Source organism: Hyla sarda, chromosome 4 (assembly GCF_029499605.1).
Source record: "Hyla sarda isolate aHylSar1 chromosome 4, aHylSar1.hap1, whole genome shotgun sequence".
Classification (NCBI taxonomy): domain Eukaryota; kingdom Metazoa; phylum Chordata; class Amphibia; order Anura; family Hylidae; genus Hyla; species Hyla sarda.
The window spans coordinates 32439240-32453867 of NC_079192.1; the positions used below are offsets into that span (position 1 = coordinate 32439240).

General features: G+C 43.2%; 1 protein-coding gene across 2 annotated transcripts in view; it reads left to right on the forward strand.

Annotated features, from left to right (window-relative positions):
- Positions 1 to 13452: 13452 nt before the first annotated feature.
- LOC130367736 (TLC domain-containing protein 4-like) overlaps positions 13453 to 14628 on the forward strand; it is a 39133-nt gene continuing 37957 nt past the window's right edge. Inside the window, exon 1 of one of the 2 annotated variants that reach the window (XM_056570431.1) lies at positions 13453 to 13603. The gene's annotated coding sequence lies outside the window, so the exon portion shown is untranslated. The remainder of the gene's footprint in view (positions 13604 to 14628) is intronic. The other variant, XM_056570430.1, reaches the window with a different exon arrangement.

Sequence of the window (14628 nt, forward strand, 5' to 3'; positions counted from 1 at the left end):
CAATGACTCTACTAGTGACCACCAGTTACAGGACAATGACTATACCACTGACCACCAGTTACAGGACAGTGACTATACTAGTGATCACCAGTTACAGGACAGTGACTATACTAGTGATCACCAGTTACAGGACAATGACTATACCACTGACCACCAGTTACATGACAATGACTATACCACTGACCACCAGTTACAGGACTGTGACTATACTAGTGACCACCAGTTACAGGACAATGACTATACTAGTGACCACCAGTTTCAGGACAACGGCTATACCACTGACCACCAGTTACAGGACTGTGACTATACCACTGACCACCAGTTACAGGACAATGACTATACCACCGACCACCAGTTACAGGACTGTGACTATACCACTGACCACCAGTTACAGGACAATGACTATACCACTGACCACCAGTTACAGGACAATGACTATACTAGTGATCACCAGTTAGAGGACAATGACTATACTAGTGATCACCAGTTACAGGACTGTGACTATACTAGTGATCACCAGTTACAGGACAATGACTATACAACTGATCAACAGTTACAGGACTGTGACTATACCACTGACCACCAGTTACAGGACAATGACTATACTAGTGACCGCCAGTTACAGGACGATGACTATACAACTGACCACCAGTTACAGGACAATGACTATACTAGTGACCACCAGTTACAGGACGATGACTATACCACTGACCACCAGTTACAGGACAGTGACTATACTAGTGATCACCAGTGACAGGATAATGACCATACCACTGATCACCAGTAACATGCAATGACTATACCACTGACCACCAGTAACAGGACTATGACTGTACCACTGACCACCAGTTACAGGACAGAGACTATACCACTGGCCACCAGTAACAGGACTGTGACTGTACCACTGACCACCAGTTACAGGACAATGACTATACCACTGACCACCAGTTACAGGACTGTGACTATACCACTGACCACCAGTTACAGGACAATGACTATACCACTGACCACCAGTTACAGGACTGTGACTATACCACTGACTACCAGTTACAGGACAATGACTCTACTAGTGACCACCAGTTACAGGACAATGACTATACCACTGACCACCAGTTACAGGACAGTGACTATACTAGTGATCACCAGTTACAGGACAGTGACTATACCACTGACCACCAGTTACAGGACAATGACTATACTAGTGACCACCAGTTACATGACAATGACTATACCACTGACCACCAGTTACAGGACAATGACTATACTAGTGACCACCAGTTGCAGGACAATTACTATACTACTGACCACCAGTTACAGGACAGTGACTATACTAGTGATCACCAATTACAAGCCCAATGACTATACAACTGACCACCAGTTACAGGACTGTGACTATACTAGTGACCACCAGTTACAGGACAATGACTATACTAGTGACCACCAGTTGCAGGACAACGACTATCCCACTGACCACCAGTTACAGGACAATGACTATACCACCGACCACCAGTTACAGGACTGTGACTATACCACTGACCACCAGTTACAGGACAATGACTATACCACTGACCACCAGTTACAGGACTGTGACTATACCACTGACCACCAGTTACAGGACAATGACTATACCACTGACCACCAGTTACAGGACTGTGACTATACCACTGACCACCAGTTACAGGACAATGACTCTACTAGTGACCACCAGTTACAGGACAATGACTATACCACTGACCACCAGTTACAGGACAGTGACTATACTAGTGATCACCAGTTACAGGACAGTGACTATACCACTGACCACCAGTTACAGGACAATGACTATACTAGTGACCACCAGTTACATGACAATGACTATACTAGTGACCACCAGTTGCAGGACAATTACTATACTACTGACCACCAGTTACAGGACAGTGACTATACTAGTGATCACCAATTACAAGCCCAATGACTATACAACTGACCACCAGTTACAGGACTGTGACTATACTAGTGACCACCAGTTACAGGACAATGACTATACTAGTGACCACCAGTTGCAGGACAACGACTATCCCACTGACCACCAGTTACAGGACAATGACTATACCACCGACCACCAGTTACAGGACTGTGACTATACCACTGACCACCAGTTACAGGACAATGACTATACCACTGACCACCAGTTACAGGACAATGACTATACTAGTGATCACCAGTTAGAGGACAATGACTATACTAGTGATCACCAGTTACAGGACAATGACTATACAACTGACCAACAGTTACAGGACTGTGACTATACCACTGACAACCAGTTACAGGACAATGACTATACCGGTGACCATCAGTTACAGGACAATGACTATACCGGTGACCACCAGTTACAGGACAGTGACTATACCACTGACCACCTGTTACAGGACAATGACTATACCACTGACCACCAGTTCCAGGACTGTGACTATACCACTGACCACCAGTTACAGGACTGTGACTATACCACTGACCACCAGTTACAGGACAATGACTATACTAGTGACCACCAGTTGCAGGACATTGACTATACCACTGACCACCAGTTACAGGACAATTACTATACTTGTGATCACCAATTACAGGACAGTGACTATACCACTGACCCCCATTTTCAGGACAATGACTATACTAGTGACCACCAGTTACAGGACAGTGACTATACCACTGACCACCAGTTACAGGACAATGACTATACCGGTGACCATCAGTTACAGGACAATGACTATACCGGTGACCACCAGTTACAGGACAGTGACTATACCACTGACCACCTGTTACAGGACAATGACTATACCACTGACCACCAGTGACAGGACAATGACTACACCACTGACCACCAGTTACAGGACAGTGACTATACCACTGACCACCAGTTACAGGACAATGACTATACCGGTGACCACCAGTTACAGGATAATGACTATACCACTGACCACCAGTTACAGGACAGTGACTATACCACTGACCACCTGTTACAGGACAATGACTATACCACTAACCACCAGTTCCAGGACTGTGACTATACCACTGACCACCAGTTACAGGACAATGACTATACTAGTGACCACCAGTTGCAGGACATTGACTATACTACTGACCACCAGTTACAGGACAGTGACTATACCACTGACCACCAGTTACAGGACAATGACTATACCACTAACCACCAGTTACAGGACAATGACTATACTAGTGATCACCAATTACAGGACAGTGACTATACCACTGACCACCATTTTCAGGACAATGACTATACCACTGACCACCAGTTACAGGACTGTGACTATACCACTGACCACCAGTTACAGGACAATGACTATACCACTGACCACCAGTTACAGGACAATGACTATACCACTGACCACCAGTTCCAGGACTGTGACTATACCACTGACCACCAGTTACAGGACAATGACTATACCACTGACCACCAGTTACAGGACAGTGATTATACCACTGACCACCAGTTACAGGACAGTGCTTATGCCACTGACCACCAGTTACAGGACAATGACTATACCACTGACCACCAGTTACAGGACAGTGATTATACCACTGACCACCAGTTACAGGACAGTGATTATACCACTGACCACCAGTTACAGGATAATGACTATACCACTGACCACTAGTTACAGGACAATGACTATACCACTGACCACCAGTTACAGGACAATGACTATACCACTGACCACCAGTTACAGGACAATGACTATAGCACTGACCACCAGTTACAGGACAATGACTATACGACTGACCACCAGTTACAGGACAATGACTATACCACTGACCACCAGTTACAGGACTGTGACTATACCACTGATCACCAGTTACAGGACAATGACTATACCACTGACCACCAGTTACAGGACTGTGACTATAGCACTGACCACCAGTTACAGGACAATGACTATACGACTGACCACCAGTTACAGGACAATGACTATACCACTGATCACCAGTTACAGGACAATGACTATACCACTGACCACCAGTTACAGGACTGTGACTATAGCACTGACCACCAGTTACAGGACAATGACTAAACGACTGACCACCAGTTACAGGACAATGACTATACCACTGATCACCGGTTACAGGACAATGACTATACTAGTGATCACCAGTTACAGGACAATGACTATACCACTGACCACCAGTTACAGGCAATGACTATACCACTGACCACCAGTGACAGGACAGTGACTATACCACTGACCACCAGTTACAGGACAATGACTTTACCACTGACCACCAGTTACAGGACAGTGACTATACTAGTAATCAGCAGTGACAAGGCAAGGGGTTGTACTTTATGCAAAAACAGCACCACACCAGTCCTTGGGTTGTTTCTGGTATTGCAGCTCAGCTCTACTGATGTGAATGAGTCTCAGCTGCCATACCAGACACAGCCTGAGGATAGGTTTGGTGCTCTTTTTGGAAGAATGCAGCCATTTATTTTAATCTCGTGCATTCCTTTTATTGTGTAACCAGCTGCTGATATCTAAGCAAATACCTGAGGACCGTAATGCGTGACCTTATCTGAGGACACCCGGGGTATGCTGTACGCTAGGCCTGGTGTGTACATCACAAGTGACGGGATCAGAGGGAGGAACCAACCCATGGATTAGAGTCCATTCTTACTTAATACTGGAGGGGGCCCAATGTAATTCTCCCAAACCTCCAGCGTCACCAATAAGGAAGAACCCTATGTGCACTATGGTGCGGAATTCAGTTTTAGGGTTTGATGTCCACATTCTGTGATAGAATTCCATCGGAAATTCTGCCGTAATTTACTGTGCCTTCTTTTCAGTGAGATTCCGCTGTCCCAATCACACAGCAGAGTTCCCTTGGCTGGCATTCCACCACGGAAATTCTGCTTTCTGCAGTCCGTAGAAATATACGATCAGTCTTATATTTGCAGAATCCCATTAAAGTTAATTGCTTGAATTTCTGAGAACACAGGGATTCCATTGCAATTCTGGAATTTCTGCGGAATTGAGGTAATTCAGCCATGTGAACATACCCTGCGAAGCCATTGTACCTTTCCTTTGCAGCCAAGACTAACCCTTCTTATATTCTATTTCCTTGGTATTTTTAAGATCTCTTCTTGCTGTCAGTGAATGACAACGTTAGTGTGGTGATATTTCTTACAGCTAAAGATTTGCTACAATTGTAGAATAGAAAGATAGATAGTTAGATAGATATGAGACAGATAGATAGATATGAGATAGATAGACAGATAGATAGATAAATAGATAGAAAGATATGGGATAGATAGATGGATAGATAGATATAAGATAGATAGATAGTTATGAGATAGATAGATATGAGATAGATAGATAGATATGAGATAGATAGATATGAGATAGATAGATAGATAGATAGATATGAGATAGATAGATAGATATGAAATAGATAGATATGAGATAGATAGATATGAGATAGATAGATAGATAGATATGAGATAGATAGATAGATAGATAGATAGATATGAGATAGATAGACAGACAGATAGATAGATAGATATGAGATAGATAGATAGATATGAGATAGATAGATAGATATGAAATAGATAGATATGAGATAGATAGATAGCTAGAAAAAAGAAAAGCGGGCAGCACAGCCGGATTGAAGGTGGTGCTAGCTGGTTGACTCGGTCCCAAGTCCCAAATATATATGTAGAAAAACAGCAGCACTCCAAGGTATACGTGAATAATGCGTGGCTTTATTCACCAAAACATCAGAAGTTGCGACGTTTCAGCCTTCTCACAAGGCCTTTGTCAAGCATTGCTTGACAAAGGCCTTGTGAGAAGGCTGAAACGTCGCAACTTCTGATGTGTGCTGTCTTCACTCGAGCCCACTTGGTGCGTTTTGTGTCTTCTTGTTCGTCACGGAATTTTTTAAGAAAGGTGGTTTGTTTGATTATGAATGCTTCACACTCTGTGTCTGGAAGAGTGGAACGTAGTAGGCGTTCAAGTTCTTGGACTTTGTCCTTAGTGGTGTCCACATCATTTTGTAGGAATTCGATTTGTAGAAGGATCAGATCGAGGGAGTATTTGTTAGATATTTGCTCGTATTTGGAGCGATAGTCCATGTTATGAAAAAAGGAATTGTCGTTTGGCTGGGCTCTCATGCCGCGTGGAATCCTGTGGTTTCTGTGATATTCACTGAGTGTGGTTAGATGTAATTCTAATGAAACAAGTCTTTTGGTTTCCATTTCAAATCTCCGTTGTAGTACTAGAGTCGAAGGAGCATGTAGGAAGGCTGGGTCGCCCCCTGCTCTGTTCAAGATCCTGGTGGCGTCCCTCTCTGTATAGGAAAACACGTTTGGAGGTCCACAAGACGTACCGTCCATAGACGGATTTGTATCCATGTTGTCAATGTAGAAGGGAAGATGCGGGTGCAAGCTGGTAAACCACGAAGTAGTAGAGGAGGGAAGCAGCACTCCTGCGATAAAAGTGAACGGGTGTCTGACTGCTGTTGATCTGGGTCAGAGATCCAAAGGGAAGTAGTCAAGAAGAAGCAGTGACACTCCAAGCTGGTGAAATAAAGTGATGTCTTTATTTACTCCAAAGTGAGCTATGTTTCGGAAGCCTCCCGCTGCCTTTGTCAAGCAACAAAATGGTGGAGGAGGAGGGTACTTATAGGTCACGCCGGACCGCCCTCATAATTAGAGTTGACATGTAAACAAATCCATGTGGTATGCAATAACAGCGATCAAAATCAAATAACAGTGCATTATACATGTGTACGTGGTGTACGTGGAGAAGACGCACAGATAGTCCATAGAACAAACAATGTGACAATGAAATGCTGTGGCAGTTCTACAATCTAGATGCCAAGTGGGCGGGGGGCCGCGGTCACTCACCCGGCGAGGCAGCATGACGTGAAGGCAAAGACCAAGGCATTTCCGGCATGTACGGGAGCTTCATGCGGCGTGCGGAAGTGACGAATGTCAACAAACACCATGTGGGCTGTTCTGTGCACTGGATCCTAGAGACCAGAGCGTCCTGTGCGGCGCATGCGCACACTGGGAAGGAGCGAGGACAGCGCCATCTTGAAAGTGGTATGTGTGGGCTCCGGTGTTTCACGGCAATCTCCTGGTGGGTGATTTCTGCACAAGGTAAAGACCAGAGTGTCACGGGGAACCGCAGCTCTCTAGTTGTCCTGTGGGGCAACTCCGGTGGCCACCATAGGCAGTCAGCACAGAGTGCCTGTGTGCCACCCGTCACTGGAGAAGTGACAGCACCTGGTTGGAGTCACAAATGGGTGGGCTGTCCAAGGAGGGGGTGGTCTCAGGTCCAAGTGCTAGTGGTGTGTTGTGTGTGGACAAGGTGCCTGGTCTGCCTGGAGGGTTGTCATGGGTGAGTGAGGGGCCTCGAGTCCACTTCTGCAAAGAGAAATTGAAGAGAATACGTTGAATTCACTGTTACTCACGATATTTGCAATGCATAATTAGCTCTGCTCATCTCCTTTTGTCCTCCCTCTCAGTATATGTTTGGTCCTTATATCATTTTATTTTATTGTATATAAACTTCTTTTATTCACTTTAACTTTTCTTTCTTTCTCTTTGCAGAAGTGGACTCGAGGCCCCTCACTCACCCATGACAACCCTCCAGGCAGACCAGGCACCTTGTCCACACACAACACACCACTAGCACTTGGACCTGAGACCACCCCCTCCTTGGACAGCCCACCCATTTGTGACTCCAACCAGGTGCTGTCACTTCTCCAGTGACGGGTGGCACACAGGCACTCTGTGTTGCCTGCCTATGGTGGCCACCGGAGTTGCCCCACAGGACAACTAGAGAGCTGCGGTTCCCGTGACACTCTGGTCTTTACCTTGTGCAGAAATCACCCACCAGGAGATTGCCGTGAAACACCGGAGCCCACACATACCACTTTCAAGATGGCGCTGTCCTCGCTCCTTCCCAGTGTGCGCATGCGCCGCACAGGACGCTCTGGTCTCTAGGATCCAGTGCACAGAACAGCCCACATGGTGTTTGTTGACATTCGTCACTTCCGCACGCCGCATGAAGCTCCCGTACATGCCGGAAATGCCTTGGTCTTTGCCTTCACGTCATGCTGCCTCGCCGGGTGAGTGACCGCGGCCCCCCGCCCACTTGTGCATCTAGATTGTAGAACTGCCACAGCATTTCATTGTCACATTGTTTGTTCTATGGACTATCTGTGCGTCTTCTCCACGTACACCACGTACACATGTATAATGCACTGTTATTTGATTTTGATCGCTGTTATTGCATACCACATGGATTTGTTTACATGTCAACTCTAATTATGAGGGCGGTCCTGCGTGACCTATAAGTACCCTCCTCCTCCACCATTTTGTTGCTTGACAAAGGCAGCGGGAGGCTTCCGAAACGTAGCTCACTTTGGAGTAAATAAAGACATCACTTTATTTCACCAGCTTGGAGTGTCACTGCTTCTTCTTGACTACTAGATATGAGATAGATATGAGATATATAGATATGAGATAGATAGATAGATAGATAGATAGATATGATAGATAGATAGATAGATAGATAGATAGATATGATAGATATGATAGATATGAGATAGATAGATAGAGAGATATGAGATAGATAGATATGAGATAGATATGATTATAGATAGATGGATAGATAGATATGAGATAGATAGATATGAGATAGATATGAGATAGATAGATATCATAGATATGAGATAGATAGATAGATAGATATGAGATAGATATGAGATAGATAGATATGATAGATATGAGATAGATAGATAGATATGAGATAGATATGAGATAGATAGATATGAGATAGATATGAGATAGATAGATATGATAGATATGAGATAGATAGATAGATAAATAGATATGGGATAGATAGATGGATAGATAGATATGAGATAGATAGATATGAGATAGATATGAGATAGATAGATAGAAAGATAGATAGATATGAGAGATAGATAGATATGAGATATATAGATAGATATGAGATAGATATGAGATAGATAGATAGATATGAGATAGATAGATAGAAAGATAGATAGATATGAGAGATAGATAGATAGATAGATAGATAGATAGATAGATATGAGATATATAGATAGATATGAGATAGATATGAGATAGATAGATAGATATGAGATAGATATGAGAGATAGATAGATATGAGATAGATAGATAGATATGAGATATATAGATAGATAGATATGAGATAGATAGATATGGGATAGATGGATAGATATGAGATAGATAGATAGATAGATATGAGATATATAGATAGATAGATATGAGATAGATAGATGGATAGATATGAGATAGATAGATAAATATGAGATAGATAGATAGATAGATAGATAGAAAGATAAATAAGAGATAGATAGATGAGATAGATAGATAGATAGATATGAGATAGATAGATAGATATGAGATATATAGATAGATATGATATAGATAGATAAATATGAAATAGATAGATAGATAGATAGAAAGATAAATAAGAGATAGATAGATGAGATAGATATGGGATATGAGATAGATAGATAGATATATATGAGATAGATAGATATGAGATATATAGATAGATATGATATAGAAAGATAGATATTGGATATATAGATAGATGGATAGATAGATATGAGATATATAGATAGATAATATATACGTGACACAGACAGATAATATGAGAGGTAGACATGACATGAGTACATGGTGATGGTGCAATCTGAGGAGCAGGGCCCACACATCACCTGCAGTGCTCAGCATATCTCCCAGCTGACATCCTGCAGTAATAGCCAAGGATCAGAAATAACTCTTGGCTAATTCATTCCTTAAGGTTCTCATCTATCTCATAGCTGTCAGCCAGATAAGAAGATATTCCTTCCTAGTCACCCATACACATGTACGCTCATAGTGACTCATCATACATGTGTTCTCAGAGGGGAGAGGGAAATAAGCTGCTGCCAGACTTTTCTGTGTAAACAGTCAGACATGGTGAAATTCATTTCCCCCCAAGTCTTCTGTCCCCAAACATCTGCTATCAGGGCAGAGCTGTGACCCCCCCCCCCCCCCATACAGATTAAATGACCAGCTGATCCCACTGACAGGGCCTGTGGGCCTGTGCCTAGGGCAGCAGTGATTAGGGGGCCAAAAAATGGTGTGGAATTTTTTTTTACCCATTTGGGTGAATCCATATGGATCAGAACCGCTATTAATTTTATCCACAGATTTGCAGCCCCTCATTATGTTGTAGCCGGAGCGTAGCTAGAAACCACAGGGCCCCGATGCAAAAAATTGCCCTTTGCCCCCCTTCTCCTCGACAACCCCCTCCCCCGACCCCAGCTGCACAAAGATATCAATGACTACAGCATTGATGGGAAACAGGAGAATACTTAATGATATAAGTGACTCAGTCTTCTCTGTAGTCTTTGTTCTTCTTCATCTGGTCCAGACCGCCGCAAAGTCTATCTGCAGATTCTGACACCCGGACTTCCTTGGTTCCTCACTTTGTCAGCAGATCCTCATTCTATATTTTAAATAGGCACAGTCATTAAAACTATTTTTTGCTATCGCACTCCTCATGGTAAATAAAAAATCTTTCTAATGTACTTTGTTTAAAAAAAAATAAAAAATGAAGTTTTCTATGTTTTATTTGTGTTTAAAAAAGCTGCCACTAGGTGTCCCCCTACTTGTCCAGAGCACATCCCCCCCCCCCCCATTTCTTGCACAGACTTTGGACTCCTGCTGGCCTGGCATAAGTCCAGAAACAGGAAATGCAGTCTGGAGTGCTGAGGGGGGGGGGGGGGGGGGGTGTTTGCAGCCTTAGTCAATCATAGCTCATCTCACACTGAACTGCTCTGGGTGGTGTGTAGCAGAGTGAGGGAGGAAGTTCTCCCCTGTATGGCTTCAGATGATGTCACACCTGCTGGGGAACGCCCCTTCCCAGTCTGTGTGTCTGACTAAGCAGAAAATACAGAGCAATATCAAGGTAGAAAACAAAAAAATAATAAAAATAAAGGCAGGGGGTGGTTTATCGTGAACTGGGGGATTATAACATTTTATAAGATCATGAGAGGTACTCTTTACGAAAATAATTGATACAAGCCTTATTGTATCACCTGAAAAAGGGGTCTAACTAGAGTCCCATGGCCCCCAGGACAAAATTTGATATCCATACCAGCCCCCCAATTGATAGCATGGTAGGTAGGTATCCAAGTAATTAAGTATCTAAGTAGATTGCTTGCAAGGTAGCTTGGTAGATAGCTAGGTAGGCAGGTAGTTAGGTTGCCAGATACTTTGGTAGATAGATAACCAGATAGGCAGCTAGATAGGTAGGTAAGAAGACATGTCGGTAGGTAGCTAGATAGCCAGGAAGGTAGGTAGCTAGGTTGCCAGGTAGTTTGGTAAATAAATAGCCAGGTAGGTAGGTAGTCAGGCAGGTAGGTAGCTAGATAGGTAGGTGTTACGCTGAGCGTTCCGGGTCCCCGCTCCTCCCCGGAGCGCTCACGGCGTTCTCCTGTTCGCAGTGCCCCGGTCAGACCCGCTGACCGGGTGCGCTGCGATAATGTCCCCAGCCGGGAAGCGATTCGCGATGCGGGACGCGCCCGCTCGCGGTGCGCATCCCGACCCGCTTACCAGACTCGTTCCCCGTCTGTGCTGTCCCGGCGCGCGCGGCCCCGCTCCCTAGGGCGCACGCGCGCCGGGTCTTTGCGATTTAAAGGGCCGGTGCGCCACTGATTGGCGCATGGGTTTTAATTAGTGTCTTCACCTGTGCACTTCCCTATAATACCTCACTTCCCCTTCACTTCCTTGCCGGATCTTGTTGCCATTGTGCCAGTGAAAGCGTTTCCTTGTGTGTTCCTAGCCTGTGTTCCAGACCTCCTGCCGTTGCCCCTGACTACGATCCTTGCTGCCTGCCCTGACCTTCTGCTATGTCCGACCTTGCTCTTGTCTACTCCCTTGTACCGCGCCTATCTCAGCAGTCAGAGAGGTTGAGCCGTTGCTGGTGGATACGACCTGGTTGCTACCGCTGCTGCAAGTCCATCCCGCTTTGCGGCGGGTTCTGGTGAAAACCAGTAGCAACTTAGAACCGGTCCACCGACACGGTCCACGCCAATCCCTCTCTGACACAGAGGATCCACCTCCAGCCTGCCGAATCCTGACAGTAGGAATTATGAAATGTAGGTAGGTAACCAGATAGCCAGGTAGGTAGGTAGCTAAGTTGTTACATAATCAGCTAGGTTTCTAGGAAGTAAGACAGTCAGGTTGGTAAATAGGTGGAAATACAGTCAGGTAGGTAGGCAGCAGAAGGCAGAATAAAACGCTCAATAAGCTGCAGCCACAGATGGATAATACAGTGCTTCACAACCAGGGTGCCTCCAGCTGTTGCAAAACTACAACTCCGAGCATGCCCGAACAGCCAAAGGCTTAAAATTATGAAAAAAAAAATGTAGTGGAAGAATTGCTCTTTCTACCACCTCTGTAACAGAATAATGAATAAATATATAAATAAATAAATAAATAAATAAACAAATAAGAAACACGTAAATACATAAATAAATTAATAAATAAAATATTTTTTTTTAAATATAAATAGATGAATAAATAAATTATAAAAAGTATTAGAAGAATTGCTCTTTCTGGCTCCTCTCTAAGAGAATAATGAATAAATATATAAATAAATAAACAAATAATAAACACCTAAATACATAAATAAATTTATAAATAAAATAAAAAAAAATGAAAATTTAAATAGATTAATAAATACATTATAAAAAGTATTGGAAGAATTGCTCTTTCTGTCTCCTCTGTAGCAGAATAATGAATAAATATATAAATAAATAAATAAACAAATAATAAACACGTAAATACATAAATAAATTAATAAATAAAATAAAAAAATTAAATATAAATAGATTAATAAATACATTATAAAAAGTATTGGAACTATTGCTCTTTCTGGCTCCTCTCTAAGAAAATAATAAATGAATAAAGATATAAATAAATAAACAAACACATATATAAATACATCAATAAATAAATCAATGATAAAAATTGTGGTCTGTGATCTGGTTCCTTTCCAACAGAATAATAAATAAATAAAGAAGAAAATAAATACATAAATAAAAAAAAATAAAAAAATATAAAAATTTTTATAAACTATTTGTAAAAACTCATCCCGCAAAAAACAAGCCCTCCTACAGCTACGTCAGTCGGAAAATACAAAAGAGGCCAAAGAGTTAAAGACAAAACACTAAAAAAAACAACAACAACAAAAACACAACACAAATCTGAGTCATTGCAGCGTTAGCTGTGGAGAGCAGAGGGTTAATGCAGCACACAACATGTTGGAACACAACAGGAGTACGGGCGTGATTATGCAAATATGGGACAGAAAGTGGGCGGGGTTATGATTAAAGCTAAGGAGGGGGGTTGTGTGTGGTGGAGGCAGCTGTTGACGTGTTGCTCCAGTGGAAAGTGCAGGGATAGTGCACAAGTTCTTACCCCCAATATGGAGGGGTGGGCAGGAGATCATTGGTCAGTGTCCAGCCTGGCAGCACTGGAGATACCGCTGCACTACTGGTAAGACCATACAGCCTCAAGCTTTGCCAGGCATGTATGTGTTTGTGTGCATGTGTGAGTGTGTGGCATATGTAAACATACGGATAACGCTCATGTCTGTGCACGCCTGTGGACCCCCAGCTGTTGCAAAACTACAACTCCCAGCATGCCCGAACAGCCTTCGGCTGTCCGGGCATGCTGGGATTTGTAGTTTTGCAAAAGCTGGGGGTCCACTGGTGTACGCTGATGTGGAACCCTATCATTGAAAACTAAAAGTCCCTGCAGTGTTCAAGTTCCCGTCTTTAGGATCTCTGCTTGCTGTCGGTGAATGGAAAAGCTCCAAAGCCTATAAACCCCGGAGCTACAATGGCCCTCATTTACTTAGAAAATCGGGTTGTAAGTCTATCTTGCTTTCTTACCCGACTGCTTTTTTCCCCCTGGTATTTATTATTATTATGTCGCATCCTGTTTGTCGCACGTGGGTTTTGTTAGTTTTGGTTTCCGGGAAAAAATCCACAACAATTCAACAAATTCGGGTTGGAAACCTTTTATAAATACGTGGGAAAGCTCAGAAATGTCGGGTTGCGCCCCTTTTTCGGGTTTGGGAGAATCCACATCGGGTCCGTCGGGAAAAAATGTTGCATCGTGTTGCAGACTGGCGCACATGTCACAGACAAAGATGCGCCAAAAAAAAAAACGACAAAAGAAATCGGGTTTAGAATAGTAAATGAGGGCCAATTTGTATCCGGACTAAACCCATTTTCGGCGAGGCACACCACAGGTTGATAACATTATATCTGCACTGATACACTGTAACAAACCGTCAAGGCGGGAGGGGGGGCCATAATGTGTCCGGCTTATGTCACAGAGGATTGTGTAGACTGGATGCCACTGTAGCAAGTTCTCAGCTGTGCGAAGTAAAAGGCTATATTTACATAGCGGCATATCCGTCTGGAATTGAGGCGAAAAAAATTTCGGCGGAATTCGGTGTTTTTAAAACAACAAAAAATTTTTAAAAAAATCTGCTTAAGTTCAAAGCCCCGTTG